The sequence below is a fragment of the Cherax quadricarinatus genome, chromosome 64 (assembly GCF_038502225.1).
Source record: "Cherax quadricarinatus isolate ZL_2023a chromosome 64, ASM3850222v1, whole genome shotgun sequence".
Taxonomy (NCBI): Eukaryota; Metazoa; Arthropoda; class Malacostraca; order Decapoda; family Parastacidae; genus Cherax; species Cherax quadricarinatus.
The window spans coordinates 20,510,988-20,531,673 of NC_091355.1; the positions used below are offsets into that span (position 1 = coordinate 20,510,988).

The window sequence follows — 20,686 nt, forward strand, 5'->3', positions numbered from 1 at the left end:
ATAAAAAAAACCAGACGTGTTGTGGTAACACAATACGTCCGGTTAAGTTTTAATGTGTTTTAATTTAGTGTAATTCAAGGTATACAGGTGTTAGAGGCTCATGCATATGGTTTATTATGCTGTTTTATCCTAGGATAATCCAAACAAGTCAGTCTAAATTTATTTTCACTGGGGTTTTATTTCATAACAAAATACTACTAGAAATACGTTGCATAATTCGGGGTTTATCAATCATTGTAAACATTGTAATTCTCACTAACTCATTATATAAATTAATGCTACTTAATATTTCTGCTGCATTACAAGGACTACAGTGGAAATAAGTCATCTATTTTTTTGTTTTTTGGATTATCCTAGGTAATTTATACATGTTACTATGATAACTGTAGTCACCTAAATTTGTGTATCTGTACTTATGTGTATTTATCTATACATAAATGAACTTAATCTTACACGAAGGCCTCTTCCACCAGCCTCTGTTCACCCCCTCCTCCAAAAGTATCATAATTTTTTAGCTTCTAGGAACACACGAATATTCCAGAAAAACAATGTGAGTTCTGTCCATTAAATATATCGAAAAAAAAAAGAATGTGCATCGGCCGGGAATCGAACCCGGGCCTCCCGCGTGGCAGGCGAGAATTCTACCACTGAACCACCGATGCTTGAGTTACTTCGTACTAATTCTTTCTATTTAAATCTGTTAAAAACTATATATGATTCCTATCTTGAGAGACGTCATGTTTTGAGCAAAGATGTGCATAATGAGTTTAAGTACAGGTACACATAAGCACAATTATCAGATAATTTATATGTCTGAACTACCTAGGATAACCCAGAAAAAAGGTCAGAGCGGCTTATTTCCATTGTGGTCCTTGTAATATTTAAGGCCTGGCTGTGAGATTCACTAGAAATCAGTCATGATTATAATCTTTAAACAACTTGATTATAATCTTTAAACAACTGTGTGGAAATCAGTTACAATAAAATCAATGGAAATCAAAGACTCCATTGGAATAAGTCACATTTTTGGGTTATCCTAGGTAATGTACACATGTGCTGCTATGTAGGATAATAAAATTAAAATTCAATTCAATTCAAAGTTTATTCTCTATAAGGATTACAATGCTGAGTTTACAGAATTTGGTTATTGTGTGGTTTACATGTAGTTAAATAATGATTACAGAGTGTACCACTAGAACACCTAGCATGGCTAGGCATTTCGGGCAGACTTAGTTTAATTCTTAATTTTAAAATACATATTACAAATTATGAGGTAAGTTGGTATTATGGCTAAGTGACTAAATACTAGTTGGTGAGTTTAGCAATGTGAATGCTTTTGTTTTGGCACAGTACATAGTTTCAGTATTGGAGTATCACAGGATTCATTATTTTAAAATTGAGGTTAATATTTCTGTTTATGGTCAAATGGGTGAGTGAGTGTAAGTGTGAACCACCAGGTGGTATTCGTGTAGTTAGTTGATGAGGTGTATCAGGGAGATAAGATGTTTTCTAATGGTAGTTTTGAAGGTGATGAATGTGTCTGCAGTTCTAGAGTTCTCAGGTAGGGTGTTCCAGATTTTAGGGCCTTTGACATACATTGAATTTTTGTAAAGGTTTAGTCGGACACGGGGAATGTCGTAGAGATGTTTGTGTCTGGTGTTATGCCTGTGGGTTCTGTCACAACTGTCAAGAAAGCGTTTTAGGTCAAGGTTGATATTGGAGTTTAAGGTCCTGTAGATGTAGATTGCACAGTAGTAAGTGTGGATGTACTGAACAGGGAGTAAGTTTAGATCTATGAAGAGTGGGGGGGGGGGTGTGTTGCCAGGGATGGGATTTAGTGATTATTCTTACTGCAGCTTTTTGTTGGGTTATTATTGGCTTTAGGTGTGTTGCTGCAGTTGATCCCCAAGCACAAATAGCATAGGTGAGGTATGGATAAATAAGTGAGTGGTATAGTGTGAGAAGGGCATTTTGCGGCACGTAGTATCGTATCTTGGAGAGGATCCCAACCGTTTTGGATACTTTTTTGGTTATGTGTTGATGAGGTGTATCAGGGAGATAAGATGTTTTCTAATGGTAGTTTTGAAGGTGATGAATGTGTCTGCAGTTCTAGAGTTCTCAGGTAGGGTGTTCCAGATTTTAGGGCCTTTGACATACATTGAATTCTTAAGCTGGCACTGGACAAGCACCTAAAGACAGTTCCTGATCAGCCGGGCTGTGGCTCGTACGTTGGTTTGCGTGCAGCCAGCAGCAACAGCCTGGTTGATCAGGCGCTGATCCACCAGGAGGCCTGGTCACAGACCGGGCCGCGGGGGCGTTGACCCCCGAAACTCTCTCCAGGTAAACTCCAGGATATGGGTGCTGAAATTCAGGTTGTTGTCAAGGTATAGGCCTAGGAATTTGCCCTCATTATGTCTGGTAATTAGAGTGTTGTCGATCTTAATGTTAATTTGTGCATCTCCTGCTCTGATACCAAACATAATATAGTAGGTTTTGTCAGTGTTAAGCGTAAGTTTATTGGCTGTCATCCAAGTCGATATTTTGATCAGCTCCTCGTTATTAACAATGGTGTCGAGGGTGGCAAGATTAGGGTGAGATGACATAAGTCGTGTCGTCAGCAAAGAGAATGGGTTTCAGGTGTTGAGATACGTTTGGAAGATCATTGATGTATATGAGGAAGAGCAGGGGACCAAGGACACTTCCCTGGGGAACTCCAGTATCAAGTGGCCGTGTTGTTGATGCTGTGTCTTTAATTAATGGTGACATACCGATACCTATTAGTAAGGTAAGATTTGAAATAAGCAAGCGCATGGCCTCTTATACCGTAATGGTCAAGTTTGTGGAGTAGGATGTCATGGTCTACTGTGTCAAAAGCTTTTCTTAGGTCAATAAAAATTCCTAGTGGATATTCCTTATTTTCCAATGCTGTGTAAAGCAGATCTAGCATTTTTATGATTGCATCATTAGTGCTTTTATTTTTCCTGAATCCAAATTGGCAGGGGTTGAGTATGTTTTGTGCCGTTATAAATGAATATAGTCTCCTGTGCACGAGTTTCTCAAAGATTTTGGATAGCAATGGTAAGTTTGATATTGGCCTATAGTTGTTTAAGTCTGTAGGGTCACCACCTTTATGTATTGGTGTAACCCTTGCCATCTTGAGTAGTTTCGGGAAGGTGCTAGTTTCTAGTGACTTGTTAAAGAGTAATGAAATAGCATGCGAAAGGACATGGGCCGCTTGCTTGTACAGTAATGGTGGGACATGAGACAGATTCCCTGAGTTATTTTTAAGTGACTTTATAATCTCGGTGACTTCCGTGGGCTCAGTTGGTGCAAGATAGAAGGAATTTGGGAAATTCCCATCTAGGTAGTCCCCGGCATGGGCATTGGTATGTGGGATTTTATTGGCGAGATTAGATCCTATGGTTGAGAAGAAGTCGTTTATCTTGTTAGCTGTGTCAGTGGGATGTAGTGGTGTTTCATTAGGTTTAGTTAGGACAATATTCTTGTTTTTTTTCAGTTTGTGGGTCCCTAGAATCTGAGAGAGTGTTTTCCAGGTCTTTTTTATATCTCCTCTTGTGTCTGTGAATCTACTGGAGTAGTATAGTTGTTTGGCTTTCTTTATTACTTTGGTGAGAACTGATGAATAGTGTTTAAGAATATCTTTGTGTATTAAGCCCTGTCTATATTGCTTTTCATATTGGTTTTTCTTGTCAATGGATTTCAGAATGGTGCTGGTTAGCCATGGGCAACCAAGCTGTTTGTTTGTGATCTGTTTCGTTTTTATAGGACAAAGTTTGTTGTATAGTCTAAGTAATTTGTAGAGAAAAATGTCTGTCCAGTCATCAATACCATAGGCCTTGGAGAATTCTGTAGGTCAGTCAGCAGTCTCTAGGTCAGCTGTGAACTTCCTTATTGAGGCCTCGTCATGGAGTCTAAATGAGACTTTGTTGTACTCAAATGATGGTTTACTAATGTTTGTCAGGAGGAAGGTAGGGTAGTGGTCTGTAGTGCTATCTGTGATTATCCCTGATTTGAGGGGGGCTAGTATATTGGTCCATATGTGGTCTATTATGGTTGCACTTGTCTCAGTGAGCCTGGTTGGTTTAGTTATTGTTGGTATGAGAAGTGTGTTGTTCATGTTGTTAATGAAATCAGTTACAGGCTGATCATCTAGTAAGCCAAGGTTGATGTTGAAGTCTCCAGCTAAGAGAAGGTGGTGCATTTTCATTTGTCTGTTTGTTATTAGTGACTTTAATTTCTCACTGAAATTTGGGATGTTTGTGTGAGGTAAATGGCACCGATTGTTATAGGTGTCTTAAGGTTTTTTACAGTAAAATTAGCAAAAATGTATTCCCCATATTCATCACTAAAGCAAGTGGTGCTAATACAAGATAATTGGTTAGAGTAATAGATTGCAATACCACCCCCAACTTGGTTTGGTCTGCAGTTGTGAATTGCAGTGTATCCTGGTAGAGGGTAGATATCTATTGTGTCCTGCTTAAGCCAGGTCTCAGTAAGAATAATGCAGGAGAAGGGTGTCTTTAGTGATTCAAGGAGTGCCAGGAGGTCATCATAGTGTTTGCTTAAGGACCTGATGTTGTAGTTAAGTACTGATAGGCTTTTAGCATTGTTTAGGATAGTGCTGGCTTGTGATGCTGTGTAATAAAGGCAGTTACTTTCCAATAGGTTTTGATTGGGTGTCAGATTATGGAGGTTTAGATCAGGGTCAACGTGATCAATCATCTTCTAGGTTTAAATTATGGTTATTTATACCCTGAGTTGTGTGTTGAGTTCTAGTACTGATATTTGTAGTGGTGGGAAGTTTGGACAAGTATATAGCTAGAGTATTTTGGTCATGTAGAGTATAGTCACTAATACACATAATGAAGTTGATGTTGTCTATGTGTTGTGCTGGAATGAACTAAAGTACAACTAGGTATAAACTAGTAATATAAAAATACAAATTAAAAATAGCACCAGTCTCTCACTAGTAACTGCACTATGGTCTAATATAATGATTTTGGTATTGACTATGTATTGAGCTAGAATGAGCTATAGTACAACTGAGTTTAATCTAATAATATAAAAATGACACAAGACTCTCAATTGTAATTGCACTAAGGTCTTATATAAGTTGTTTACAAGAATGAGAGTATAACTAGATTTAAATTGACAAGATAAAATACACAAGTTTAAGGTAGCAAAAGAATAATAAAAAAAAAAATGATAAAAATAAAAATGGCAATGACTTGGTTATAATATGCTAGTAATATGGTAGACAGGATAATATAAAAGTTGTAGTTGAAAATACTAGTTTAAAAAAGTATAGAATAAAAATGGTCAATAAAAGAAGTTTACAATAAGTTTGATCAATATAGTTTAAAGCAAAATTGGGCAATAATAGGGATTTTAGAATAAAACTGGGCAATTGAGTATTTCTTAAAGTGAGGTAGAATTATTGAGGACAAGTTATGGTTAGTTTATAATAAAATAAGATAGAACAGTGATGTGGTAAGTTGTAATAAAGGAGAGAGATTCTGTAGATATTAAACACAATTAAGACCATGAGGTATTATTATTATTATTATTAAAGATTCGCCGGTATTCTCCCGGCCCGGGCCTTTTCCAAGTGGTGGCCCGGCCTTGGCTCCCTCTTTAGGGAGTGTCTGAGACCTAAGTCTCCCATGGGAGGAGGCCCAAGTACCTCCTCATCTTCGGGACCAACTGTCCCTAGGCCTAGCCACAAGCTAGGCCTCTCTGGTCTGCCATCCCCGCCACAAGGGGGCAAATGGGAATGACAGTCTTATGAGCTAAAGGCTCGGGCTCAGGCACCTACCCTACCCTAGAAGGGTTAGGCATGGTGTCGATCACTATGAGGTACAATGGTCGTTGAATACAACAATGACAATCAAAAGTAGTTGGGGTATTAAAATATAATTTATGTAACTGTATTTATGTGTACTTGTACCAGAATAAACTTTAGAAAAATGTCAGTGACTAAGAAAATTCTAATATTGATGAAAGTCAGATTAAGTAAGTTTATTCAGGTATACACTAATACAGTTACATAGATTATCATACATAGCAGCATATGTGTAGAGAACCTGGGATAACCCAAAAAAATCAGACAGAGTGACTTATTTTCATTGGGGTTCTTTTACCTCGGTGCTGCTGGAAAAAATAGAGGGAATAGTACCGAACTTGCACACGAAAACCACTCACAATGAAAGCAAAAGACTCGGCAGACGATGCAACATCCCCCCCCCCTATGAAAAGCAGGGGTGTCACTAGCAGGTTAAGAGACAATACAATAAGTGCCAGGGGCCCGGAACTTTAGCTCATTCTAGCTCAATACATAGACAACACCTAAACTAACTATACCTAGTTGTACTTCAGCTCATTCTAGCTCAATACATAGACAACAATAAATTCATTATATTAGACCTTAGTGCAATTACAAGAGTGAGTCTGGTGCCACTTGTAATTTTTTTTTTTAGTATTAGTTTATACCTAGTTGTACTGTAGCTCATTCTAGCACAACACATAGACAATATCAATTTCATTATGTTTATTAGTGACTATACTCTATATGACCAAAGTGCTTTAGCTATATACTTGTCCAAACCTCCCACCACTACAGAAATCAGTATTAGAACTCACCACATAATACAGGATATAAACAACCACTATTTAAACCTAAAAGATGAATGATCACGTTGACCCTGATCTAAACCTCCATAATCTAACACACAATCAAAACTTATTGGAAAGTAACTGCCTTTATTACACAGCATCACAAGCCAGCACTATCCTGAACACTGCTCAAAGTCTATCAGTTCTTAACTACAACATCAGGTCCTTAAGCAAACACTGTGATGACCTCCTGGCACTCCTTGAGTCACTAAAGACACCCTTCTCCTGCATTATTCTTACTGAGACCTGGGTTAAGCAGGACACAACTGATATCTACCCACTACCAGGATACACAGTAGCCCACAACTGCAGACCATACCAAGTTGGGGTGGTGCTGCAATCTATTACTCTAACCAACTATCTTGTATTAGCACTAATTGCTTTAGTGATGAATATGGGGAATACATTTTTGCTAATTTTACTGTAAAAAACCTCAAGACGCCTATAACAATCGGTGCCATATACCGGATACCCCACACAAACATCCCAAACTTCAGTGAGAATCTAAAGTCACTAATAACAAACAGACAAATGAACAAGCACTACCTTCTCTTAGCTGGAGACTTCAATATCAACCTTGGCCTACCTGATGATTAGACTGTAACTGATTTCATCAAAAATATGAACAACACACTTCTCATACCAACAATAACTAAACCAACCAGGCTCACTGAGGCAAGTGCAACCATAATAGACCACATATGGACCAATATACTAACCCCCCTTAAATCAGGGATAATCACAGACAGCACTACTGACCACTACCCAACCTTCCTCTTAATAAACATTAGTAAGCCACCACTCGAATACAACAAAGTTTCATTTAGACTCCATGACGAGGCCTCAATAAGGAATTTCACAGCAGACCTAGAGACTGTTGACTGGCCTACAGAATTCTCCAATGCCATTGGTATTGACGATTGGACATAAATTTTTCTTAACAAAATACTTAGACTATACAACAAACATTGTCCTATAAAAACGAAACAGATCACGAATAAATGGCTTGGTTGCCCATGGCTAACCAGAAGCATTCTGAAATCCATTGATAAGAAACACCAATATGAAAAGCAGTATAGACAGGGCTTAATACACAAAGATATTCTTAAACAATATTCAACAGTTCTCACCAAATTAATAAAGAAACCCAAACAACTGTACTACTCCAGCAGATTCACTGACACAAGAGGAGATATAAAAAAGACCTGGAAAACATTTTCCGGATTCTGGGGACCCACAAACTGAAAAAAAAAACAAGAATTTTGTTCTAACTAAACCTAATGAAACACCACTGAATCCCACTGATACAGCTAACAAGATGAACGACTTCTTGTCAACCATAGGATCTAATCTCGCCAGTAAAATCAAACGTACCAATGCCCGCGCCGAGGACTACCTAGATGGGAATTTCCCAAATTCCTTCTATCTTGTACCAACTGAGCCCACGGAAGTCACCGTGATCATAAAGTCACTTAAAAATAACTCAGGGAATCTGTCTCGCGTCCCATCATTATTGTACAAGCGAGCAGCCCATGTCCTTTCGCATGCTATTACATTACTTTTTAACAAGTTACTAGAAACTAGCACTTTCCCGACACTACTCAAGACAGCAAGGATTACACCAATACATAAAGGTGGTGACCCTACAGACGTAAACAACTATAGGCCAATATCAAACTTACCTTTGCTATCCAAAATCTTCGAGAAACTCGTGCACAGGAGACTATATTCATTTATAACGTCACAAAACATACTCAACCCCTGTCAATCTGGATTCAGGAAAAATAAAAGCACTAATGATGCAATTATAAAAATGCTAGACCTGCTTTACACAGCCTTGGAAGATAAGGAATATCCACTAGGAAATTTTATTGACCTAAGAAAAGCGTTTGACAAACTTGACCACTATGGTATAAGAGGCCATGCGCTTGCATATTTTAAATCCTACCTTTCTAATAGGTATCAGTATGTCACCATTAAAGACACAGCTTCATCAGTACGGCCACTTGATACTGGAGTTCCGCAGGGAAGTGTCCTTGGACCCCTGCTCTTCCTCATTTACATCAATGATCTTCCAAACGTATCCCAACACCTGAAACCCATTCTCTTTGCTGACGACACGACTTATGTCATCTCCCACCCTAATCTTGCCACCCTCAACACCATTGTTAACGAGGAGCTGCTCAAAATATCGACTTGGATTACAGCCAATAAACGTACACTTAACACTGGCAAAACCTTCTATATTATGTTTGGTAGAAGAGCAGGTGTTGTGCAACTTAACATTAAGATCGACAACACTCTAATTGCCAGACATAATGAGGGCAAATTCCTTGGCCTATACCTCGACAACAACCTAAATTTCAGCACCCATATCCAACACATAACAAAAAAAGTATCCAAAACGGTGGGGATCCTCTCCAAGATACGATACTACGTGCCACAAACTGCTCTTCTCACATGCTATCTGTGCTTGGGGTTCAACTGCAGCAACACACCTAAAGCCAATAATAACCCAACAAAAAGCCGCAGTAAAAATAATCACTAAATCCCATCCCTGGCAACACCCCCCCCCCCACTCTTCATAGATCTAAACTTACTCCCTGTTCAGAACATCCACACTTACTACTGTGCAATGTACATCTACAGGACCTTAAATTCCAATATTAACCTTGACCTAAAATGCTTTCTTGACAGTTGTGACATTATCCACAGGCATAACACCAGACACAAACATCTCTATGACATTACCCGTGTTCGACTAAACCTTTACAAAAAATCAATGTGTGTCGAAGGGCCTAAAATCTGGAACACCCTACCTGAAAACTCTAGAACTGCAGACACATCCATCACCTTCAAAACTACAGTTAGAAAACATCTTATCTCCCAGATCCACCCCGACAACTAACTTGTTCTTGTCCAGACCAGAGCTTTGGTGAGATGGGTAAGGAAGAAGGATGGGTAAGGATAGAAATTTTGGAAAAGGGTGGGAGGGGGGAGAGAGGTAGGATATAAAAGGTAAGTGGCCCAACCACTTTGGTGTAATTTAAAAAGTGTACGTGAAATGATAAGATATTCTTTAAGGGGTATAAGAATAACCCATCAGAGTCACAGACTCTGAATTGGTAGTAATTATACAAGTTGCAATTGCTTTTTTTTGCGATTGCACAACGGATATTTATGCGACAATGAAGGCAATAATTTTCTGGCCAGTTTATAGAATTACGTGACAATGGCTTCTTACAGGTGGCATAATTTTTACATTAGATTGTTACATAAGATTTCTCCCTAATTGGGGGCGATGATGTTCTCAGTATACATAGAAGGGTTCTGGTGTTACCCAATCTTCTTCATCAGGGAGGTTGCTCAATATCATGGGTCGATGGTAATCATCTTTATCTATAAAACGACGGACCCTCTGTGGGAGAGTCATTCTTTGAGTCCTTTGAGGAGGAGTATTGATGATATAATCCGTGGTATTTACCACTTGTGTAGGATGTTCTCTATCTGGCATGTATAGTTCGTGCATTGTACAGAGTTGTTTCTTTTTTAGGGTGTCAAGGCGTACATTTATGGCAGTAATATCTTGTTGTATGTGTAAATCTGCCATTTTAACTCTGTCTCTCCTCCTGGTATCGGTAATGAAGCGAAGAGCTCTGTTCTGGACCCTATGTAACCGTAGCATATTGGTCTTTGTTGTTAATGACATTGGGACACAAGGGTATTCGAGTATAGGTCGTATTAACATTTTATACAGATTTTTTTTGACATGTTGAGGGGCTTGATTGAATCGAAAGAGACTGCTAAGACCGGCTTTGGCTATGTTGGTCTTTTTAGTTACATGAGATGTTGAGTGGAGCAGCCTGTCTATTTCATATCCCAAAATCTTGTTAGGGTTTCTAATGGCTACAGGTGTACCTCTGATGGAGATACCCCCTTTATCTTCAATTGTTGATGCAAAACATCCTATCGTGCTAACAAGGACCTTGTCAGGATTAGTCGTAATTCTCCATTTCTTTTCCCAATTAGATGTTCGACGAAGTTCAATATTCATTTTTTCTATGACTCTCTCATACTTGTATTTTCCTGTTACCGGAGTTGATGAGACGACATGGATAACATCATCTGCAAACTGTGTCACAATTGTATCATTAAACTCTGGTTGAGGAAGGTCATTCACATAAATGTTGAACAAAAGTGGACTGAGACAAGACCCTTGTGGGACACCAGCTGTCGGTATAAAAGGCTCTGTCGACCTGCCATGAAAGGTGGGAATGATTTTTCTTTGAGTTAAGAAATTATATATTACTCTGAGAAAGGTCCAGTTATGGTCTGGTAGGTCAATGAGTTTGTATATAAGGCCATCATGCCATAAGCTATCAAAAGCTTTATGAACATATGTGGTGGCAATTAAGGCAAGATTGCCCTGATGATTTAGACTTGCTACAGTATCGAAAATAACAATTATTGCATGATTGGTACCTCTGTGTTTTAAAGCCAAATTGTTTTTCAGTAAAAAAGTGATTAAACTACATATAGTAGTTCAATCTGTTGGAAATGACCTTCTCAAGAACTTTTCCAGTGACTTCAAGTAAAGATATAGGTCTATAGTTCCCAGGTTGGTGGATGTCTTTATTGGGCTTAGCAAGAAAGATCATCCTAGCAGTCTTAAAAACCACTGGAAAATGTCCTGAGGCCAAGATGGCATTAAAGATATTTACCAAAGACTGTTTACAATTTCTGGGTAGGAACTTTATTTGTTTCATTGTTATTCCAGAGAGGCCAGGGGCTCTATTTCTCATTCTTCCAATAACCTGACTTATCTCTAGTAATGTAATAGGTCTAGTAAGCGGGTGGGTATCTTCAAGAGTTGAAGTATCGATGGAAGATAGTGGTTGTAGATCATCCAAGTTCTCATCTCTCCATTCATTTACCAACTGATAATGATTATTGTTAAATTGACGACTGTTATTGTGGGAGAGAATTTTCTCCCATACATCACCCATCAAATTAGCCTGGTCCTGTGGATCGTCAAGTTTAATTTCAACATCTTCATCATCCTCATCAGTGAAGGTATGAACTAGGTAGTTAGGAGCCTTGTGCTTTGCCCCTAAAAGTTGTCGGAACTTACTCCAAAATTTTGCTGGTTCACGTTTATACTGATTAGCTTGAAGAACTAGCAATTTCCATAAGTCACGTTTGTGATGACTAATCATGTTAATTAATTCTTGCCTTAATCGGTGCAGTGTAGCTACTGGTGGTTGTCGCGTTTGAAGATGCCTTCGACATTCTGCTTGATAATTTCTTAAATTGTCTCTAATTTCCCTAGTAGGTTTATATTGTTGGTATATCTTTGTGGAAGCTAATTGAGAAGTTGCATTAGTAGCTTCAATTATTCGATTATGCAGGGACCGGATTGCATCATCAATTGCACTGGAAGGTAGATTTTCCAATGACACAATTTCATCGTCACCCAGAAATGCCCTGAAGGGGTCAAATCCTAGGGTGTTAAGATTGGGTTTAGGAGTTACAGGTATTCTAAATGGAGAAGTTTGTAGTTGTATTATAACAGGGATATGGTCAGATCCTACGTTTCCACCAGGAGATATACGACAGTGAAAGATGTCACAGTCTCTGTTGATCAGTACAATATCTGGTGTCCCTGGATGAGGTCCAATGTACGATTTAAAGAATGGGCCTTGAAATGACAAGTTTCTAGCTGTCATGATATTAAATAGTTGTTTTCCTTTTAAGTCACCCAGTGGAATACCAGCTCCACAGTTGAAGAGGGCAGGGTGATGAGCATTAAAATCTCCTGCTAGAATTGTTGGAATATTTCTGCTTAATATCCTATGTAGAGGAATTGACTCTATATATTGTTGTCTCGGGGGGAAAATATCCAGTTCCTATCACTAGTTGTCCATGAGACGTTGTCATTTCTATTGCAAGAATGTTATCTTCATCAACATGAATATTTTTAAAAGTGTAGCCTAATTTAACTAAGATGGCTACACCACTAAAGGGTCCTCTCGATTTCTCCACAGTAGAGTAACCACGTAATTTAATATGTTGATCAACTCTTGCAGCTGTCTCGTTCAAGAGTATAACATCGGGATTGTAATTATGTAGTTCAACCTCAAGGAGGTAACGGTTATTAAAGAAATGTTGAACATTAAGTTGGAAAATTGTAATCCCCATTATTTCTTGCACTTCGCTCGTGTACTGCGTTCTGAACGCCTGCAAGTAATGTCATTTTTGTTATCCACACTATCCCTGCTGGACTCGTCAAGGGGAGGAGGGAACTTCTGCGTAGTTGCTTGTGTATTAAAAATGCCATCATCTTCACTAGAGGTAGTAATATTAACAGACTCATTAGAATCGTTAGAGTCATCATCATAAAACTGAGGTATGATATTCTCAGTTTCAGGAAGCAGAGGCTCGTGAGAGTTAATGGGAGACTGTGGAGGCTCCAAGGGAAAATTAGGTAGGCAAGGTGAGTTACCCTGGGAAAGTTCCTGTTCGACAGGATCAGCTTCAATAGCGGGAGAGTAGGCAACAATTTCTGGGGCATTGTTATGTTCAGGTGTTGACTTATCAGGTTGAGGGGAGTTGACAACCTGGGTATGCAAGGTGGGCGATCCCTGGGCCAGGGATGACTTAGGCTTATTTTTAGATGTAGAGTAGGGTACATACTGCTTGTTATGAGAAGGCTGGGTCATAATAGCCTTCACATTTTCTGGGATAGTGATGGGAGTGATCCCATTAGCCATTAACAGATCATTTAAAACCTGAGAGCAGAGTTGAATGTCACCACCTGTTATGTCTTTGGCCATCATATACATTAGTTGTGCTCTCGTCATATCCCCGGCTGTGGATACCTGAGACATAGGAGATGAGACTGAACCTTGTTGCGTTTGTGTATGTTGTAGGTGGGGCGCTCCAAGAGGGGCAGAATTCCAAACATTGGAACCATTGGTAGAGACCTGAGGAGTCCCACTTGATCCAGGCAGAGCTGGGAAGGAAGTTTGGGACATCGTTGGCGGTGCCTGGGGAGTGGTCTTCTTAGAAGTGGACAGTTTCTTGGCTTCAATAATTTTCTGCATTTCCTTTTTCCTTTCAGGACAAATAGCAGAAACAGCATGATGTTTTCCGTTGCAGAGGACACATTTGGGTGTATTTTTATTATTACAATCTCTATAAGAATGTTGGCCAGAGCAAATGCTACAAATCTGCCCTTGAGTACTGCATTTGTTGGTGTTATGACCAAAGGCATAACACTTAAAACATTGTCACACTGACAAATCGTTCAAGAGAGATTTGGTCAGGTGTACATCTGGTGCCAAAACATTTGAAGCCATTTTGACACACTAGTTTGGCCTCCTCAGGTGTCTCAAGTATTAACTTTAAGGTTACCTTGTTGTTGTTAGGTTTAGAGAATTTATGTGCTTCGACAGCCCTAAAGTCAGAATTCGCTGTATTAAAGTCTTCAACAATTTCATTCGCTGTGCTATGTCTCATGAAACTGTTGATTCTGGCAACAAACACAGTCCTCTGAGCTTGATAGCTGTCAGGTGCAACTGGGGTAACACCAGAAGTCTTCAGTTTTTCAAGAACATCATGCTTCAGCAGTTGAAGTAACTCTTCTTCCGAAGAGAGGAGAAGTACTGCTCCAGCGTGGGTTTGAAAAACATCCACTGGAGCAACAGTTGAGTTCGAGCAAATACATGCTAGAATTTCTTTCATCGACATTTGATTTCCATCAATACGTAATCGTACTCGTATCCTCGCCATGATGTCTAGGAAGGAACATCTGGCAGAGGAGTTTCTTAACAAAAAGGGAACTTTCCTTAATGTTATACTAGCATCCTATTTCAGCTGACTTATGAAGGTCAGCCCCTAAGATAGCCTACCCTCGAGTGGTGAGGGGAAAGGGCCCAAGGCAAAGATCGGCCGGATTTTAAAAAACCACACGGGCTACCGGATAGTCAAAATGCCTTGTGTTAACTCGCCAAAGCGAAGTTGCCGAAAAAGAAGATAGGAAAGTCAGAAGGATAGCAATGTATGTAGTGTGTGGGCCAGTGTTGATGTTTGGGTGAGGGGAGGATGGGGAAGGATGGGGGGATGGGGATGAGAGGGGTGAACAAGCAAGCAAGTCACCGCCTTACCCTCTTGATGGGATGGGGCTCGAAGTGACTGCAAGCAAGTTTCCTCTCAGCTCTGGTGAAGAACTACTCAGGATAACCCAAGAAAAATCTCGAGCAACAGTGTTCAGAGTTGCTCAGCTGAAGAGCAGGAACGACGACGTCTTCTCTCCACGGTGACTGGGCTGCAACTCCTCTCATTTGTCTATAGCCGACTTGAGTCCTGGAAATGGGAAGTACAATGTCTGCACTTTAAAGGAGGGGTTTGGGATATTGGCTGCTTCTCACAACTAACTACATGATAACCACCTGGTGGTTCACAATTACACTCACCCACTGACTATAAACCCAGAAATACTAATCTTAAAATAATAAATCCTAACTAGTCATAAGTTTGCCTATGATACTCCAATATAGACACCTTGTATTGTGCCAAAACAAAAGCATTCACATTGCTAAACTCACGAATTATGATGTAGTCACTAAGCCTTAATACCATAATCTGTAAGGATTTAATGTTAAGATTAAATCTAAGTCTGCTCGAAATGCCTAGCCATGCTAGGTGTCCTAGTGGCCCCCTCTTTAATCAGTATTTTATAACATGTAAACCACACAATACCCAAAACCTGTAAACCCCAAATTGTAACCCTTATAGAGAATAAACTTGAACTGAATTTAATTGAATTGAATTGAACTGCCTCCCAGCATACATAAGGGCCATGTGGCCTGGTGGCTAAAGCTCCCGCTTCACACACGGAGGGTCCGGGTTCGATTCTCGGCGGGTGGAAACATTTCGACACGTTTCCTTACACCTGTTGTTCTGTTCACCTAGCAGCAAATAGGTACCTGGGTGTTAGTCGACTGGTGTGGGTCGCATCCTGGGGGACAAGATTGAGGACCCCAATGGAAATAAGTTAGTCCTCGATGACGCACTGACTTTCTTGGGTTATCCTGGGTGGCTAACCCTCCGGGGATTAAAAATCCGAACGAAATCTTATCTTATCTTACCAATAGACCCCTGGCTGTCTTCAAGCAGGCACTGGACAAGCACCTAAAGTCGGTACCTGACCAGCCGGACTGTGGCTCGTACGTTGGATTGCGTGCAGCCAGCAGTAACAGCCTGGTTGATCAGTCTCTGATCCACCATGAGGCCTGGTCACAGACCGGGCCTCGAGGGCGTTGACCCCCGGAACTCTCTCCAGGTAAACTCCAGGTCTCCAGGAATAAGACAACTCAAGCCTTGCTGGAAGTATTCGTTTATCCAGGGTGTCGGTGTCAGTGAATAAGACAACTCAAGCAATTGCGGTAACTAGTGACATGGTCCTCAGACAAATAGAGAAACTAAAACCTAACAAATCCCCAGGCCCTGATGAACTGTTTGCAAGGGTGTTAAAGGAATGTAAAGAGGAACTCAGCATACCCTTTTAACATATCACTACAAACTGGCATAGTGCTTGATAAGTGGAAAATGGCAAATGTAATACCTATTTACAAGGCAGGTGACAGGTCCTTGGCTTCGAACTATAGACCAATAAGCCTTACCTCCATAGTGGGAAAATTTATGGAATCAATAATTGCCGAAGCAATTCGTAGCCAACTTGACAGGCACAGATTGATTAATGAATCTCAACACGGTTTTACAAAGGGGCGTTCTTGTCTTACGAATTTACTAACTTTTTTCACTAAGGTGTTGGAGGAGGTAGATCATGGTAATGAATATGATATTGTGTATATGGACTTCAGTAAGGCTTTCGATAGAGTTCCACACCAGAGGCTATTGAGGAAACTTAAGGCACACGGAATAGGAGAAATTTTTTCCTGGGTAGAGGCATAGCTGACACATAGACAGCAGAGAGTTTGCATAAATGGGGAGATATCAGAATGGGGGCGCGCCACAAGCGGTGTTCCTCAGGGGTCAGTGCTGGGCCCGTTGTTGTTCACAATTTACATAAACGACGTAGATGAGGGAATAAATAGCGACATAAGCAAAATTTGCTGATGACACCAAAATAGGCCCTCCAATTCATTCTAATGAGGACACTAGAGCACTCCAGGATGATTTGAGTAGACTGATGCAATGGTCGGAGAAGTGACAGATGCAGTTTAATATTGACAAATGCAAAATTCTAAATGTTGAACAGTTAAATAACCATGCCACATATAAACTAAATAATGTAGATCTTAATACTACTGATTGCAAAAAGGATTTAGGAGTTCTGGTTAGCAGTAATCTAAAACCAAGACAACAGTGCATTAGTGTTCACAATAAAGCTAACAGAATTCTTGGCTTCATATCTAGAAGTATAAATAATAGAAGTCCTCAGGTTGTTCTTCAACTTTCTATATCCTTGGTTAGGCCTCATTTAGACTATGCTGCTCAGTTCTGGTCACCATATTACAGAATGGATATAAATGCTCTGGAAAACGTACAGAGGAGGATGACAAAGATGATCCAATGTATCAGAAATCTTCCCTATGAGGATCGACTGAAGGCCCTGAATCTGCACTCTCTCGAAAGGCGTAGAATTAAGGGGGATATGATCGAGGTGTATAAATGGAAAACAGGAATAAATAAAAGGGATGTAAATAGCGTGCTGAAAATTTCCAGCCAAGACAGGACTCGCAGCAATGGTTTCAAGTTGGAAAAATTCAGATTCAGGAAGGATATAGAAAAGCACTGGTTTGGTAATAGAGTTGTGGATGAGTGGAACAAACTCCCGAATACAGTTATTCAGGCTAAAACGTTGTGTAATTTTAAAAATAGGTTAGATAAATACATGAGTGGGTGTGGGTGGGTGGGTATGAGTTGGACCTGACTAGCTTGTGCTGCTGGGTCTGGTGCCGTGCTCCTTCCTTGAGTAGAGGTGTCCTGACTGGGTGGGTCATTGGGCTAATCCGGGGGGGACATGGACCTGCTCCGTATGGGTCAGTAGGCCTGTTGCAGTGTTCTTTCTTACGTTCTTAAGACAACTCAAGCCTTGAAATAGACACATGTGCAACATCTGGGTATCTTTATTGTAGACGTTTCGCCATCCAGTGGCTTTATCAATACAAATTCTAGGACATAACTTGAAGACAGTAGAACTATGTACAGAAGATGAGGTAATCAGTCCCTCAACCTTGGAGTAGGTGCGAAGAGCACCGACTACGGTGCTCTTCACACCAACTCCAAGGTTGAGGGACTGATTACCTCATCTTCTGTACATAGTTCTACTGTCTTCAAGTTATGTCCTAGAATTTGTATTGATAAAGCCACTGGATGGCGAAACGTCTACAATAAAGATACCCAGATGTTGCACATGTGTCTTTATTTCATCTTGTCGGTATTATATACCATTCTTGCACAACTCAAGCCTTGCTGGAAATATTTGTTCATCCAGGGTATCAGTGTCAGTGAACAAGACAACTCAAGCCTTGCTGGAAATATTCGTTCATCCAGGGTATCAGTGTCAGTGAATAAGACAACTCAAGCCTTGCTGGAAATATTCGTTCATCCAGGGTATCAGTGTCAGTGAATAAGACAACTCAAGCCTTGCTGGAAATATTCGTTCATCCAGGGTATCAGTGTCAGTGAACAAGACAACTCAAGCCTTGCTGGAAATATTCGTTCATCCAGGGTATCAGTGTCAGTGAATAAGATAGTTCAAGCCTTGCTGGAAATATTCGTTCATCCAGGGTATCAGTGTCCGTGAATAAGACAACTCAAGCCTTGCTGGAAATATTCGTTCATCCAGGGTATCAGTGTCAGTGAATAAGACAACTCAAGCCTTGCTGGAAATATTCGTTCATCCAGGGTATCAGTGTCAGTGAATAAGACAACTCAAGCCTTGCTGGAAATATTCGTACATCCAGGGTATCAGTGTCAGTGAATAAGACAACTCAAGCCTTGCTGGAAATATTCGTACATCCAGGGTATCAGTGTCAGTGAATAAGACAACTCAAGCCTTGCTGGAAATATTCGTACATCCAGGGTATCAGTGTCAGTGAATAAAACAACTCAAGCCTTGCTGGAAATATTCGTACATCCAGGGTATCAGTGTCAGTGAATAAAACAACTCAAGCCTTGCTGGAAATATTCGTACATCCAGGGTATCAGTGTCAGTGAATAAAACAACTCAAGCCTTGCTGGAAATATTCGTACATCCAGGGTATCGGTACAGAAATCCTACACTGGCCAGCGAGAACTCTAAATGATGTGAGTGATGGTGCACTGTCCTTATTTTCCACCATCCAAATGCAATTCTAGAGGTCCCACAAATTTCCTGTCCCAATTCTTCAACAGGGGACATTAACACAGGTTCCTATTACAAATTCCGGCCGAAACACCCAACTTCAGCCTCACTATTAACAGACCAGTGCTCACTTGTATTTTCACTATAGTGTCCTCCCACTGTATCACTTCGTAGCCGCTGCACACCCTCCTTCACACAAAATTTAATGAAGGGTCATATCAGCTTCACATTTTAAAACACAATTATTATATTATTCATATTTACACATGCTGAATTTAGGAAAATTAAAAAAAATTCCACAGGTTATTTGGATATTTTTTTTTATAGAGAATGGTCAAAAAATGTCATTAAATATAAATATTTAATGACATTTTTTTGGCTTACATCAATAAAAATATATACATAACCCAACTGAACCATATTAATTTGGTTGGTTAATTAATTCTGCTTATACATGTTAAATACTTGTCTGCTCACTGGGTCTGATCGCTGTATGTTGCCTGTGCATCACCTGTCTATACTTATCTGGAGTATACCTGACAGTCAGGGGTCTGTTGGTAATCAGCCTTGTGTATACTGGGAGACAGTTGAACAGTCTTGGGCTTTTGACACTTACTGTCTCTTATCGTGCTAGTGACACCCCTGCTTTTCATTGAGGGGATGTTGCATCGTCTGCTGAGTCTTTTGCTTTCAAAGGGAGTGATTTTCGTGTGTAAATTTGGTGCTAATCCCTCCAGGATTTTCCATGTGTATCTCTCCTGTCTGTGTTCCAGGCAGTACAGGTCGAATAACTTCAAACGATCCCAGTAATTTAGAAGTTTTATGGCACTTACGCGTGCCATGAAGGTTCTCTGTACATTTTCTAGGTCAGCAATTTCACCTGCCTTGAAAGGTGTGCAGCAATATTCCAGCCTAGATGGAACAAGCGACCTGAAGAGTGTTATCAAGGGCTTGGCATAGCTAGTTTGAAGGTTCTCATTATCCATCTTGCCATATTTCTATCATAGGTGATTGATATAATGTTGTGATCTTTGAAAGTGAGATCCCTTGACATAATCACTCCTAGGTCTTTTACATTAGTTTTTCGCTCTATTGTATGGTTGGAATTTGTTTTATATTCCGATATAGTTTTAATTTCCTCACGTTTTCCATATTGGAGTAATTGAAATTTCTCATCATTGAACTTCATATTGTTTTAAGTGGCCGATTTGAAGATTTTTTATTGACAGTGACCTCTATGGAGGTCACCAAGCGGTGGTCATCCGCAAAGGAAGACATAGAAAACACGGAGCTATGGCTTACATCTCTCTCTGTCAGATATAAGAATGAGGAATAAATGGAGTACCTGGAGAGGGTTTTGGAGGTCAATGCCCCCGCGGCAAGGTCTGTGACCAGGCCTCATGGTGGATCAGGGCCTGATCAACCAGGCTGTTATTGCTGGCTGCAAGCAACCGTATATACAAACCGCAGCCCGGCTGGTCAGTTATTGACTTCAGGTGACTGTCCAATGCCTTCTTAAAGACAGCCAGAGGTCTGTTGGTAATCCTCCCTATCTATGCTGGGAGGCAGTTGAGCAGTGTAGGCCACTCACACTTATTGTGTTGTCTCTTATCGTGTTAG

General features: G+C 40.1%; 1 non-coding gene across 1 annotated transcript; it reads right to left on the bottom strand.

The window, feature by feature from the left end:
* Positions 1-591: 591 nt before the first annotated feature.
* TRNAG-GCC (transfer RNA glycine (anticodon GCC)) lies at positions 592-662 on the bottom strand. Its single transcript has one exon. It is a non-coding gene; the product is annotated as a tRNA-Gly (tRNA).
* Between the last annotated feature and the right edge of the window lie 20,024 nt (positions 663-20,686).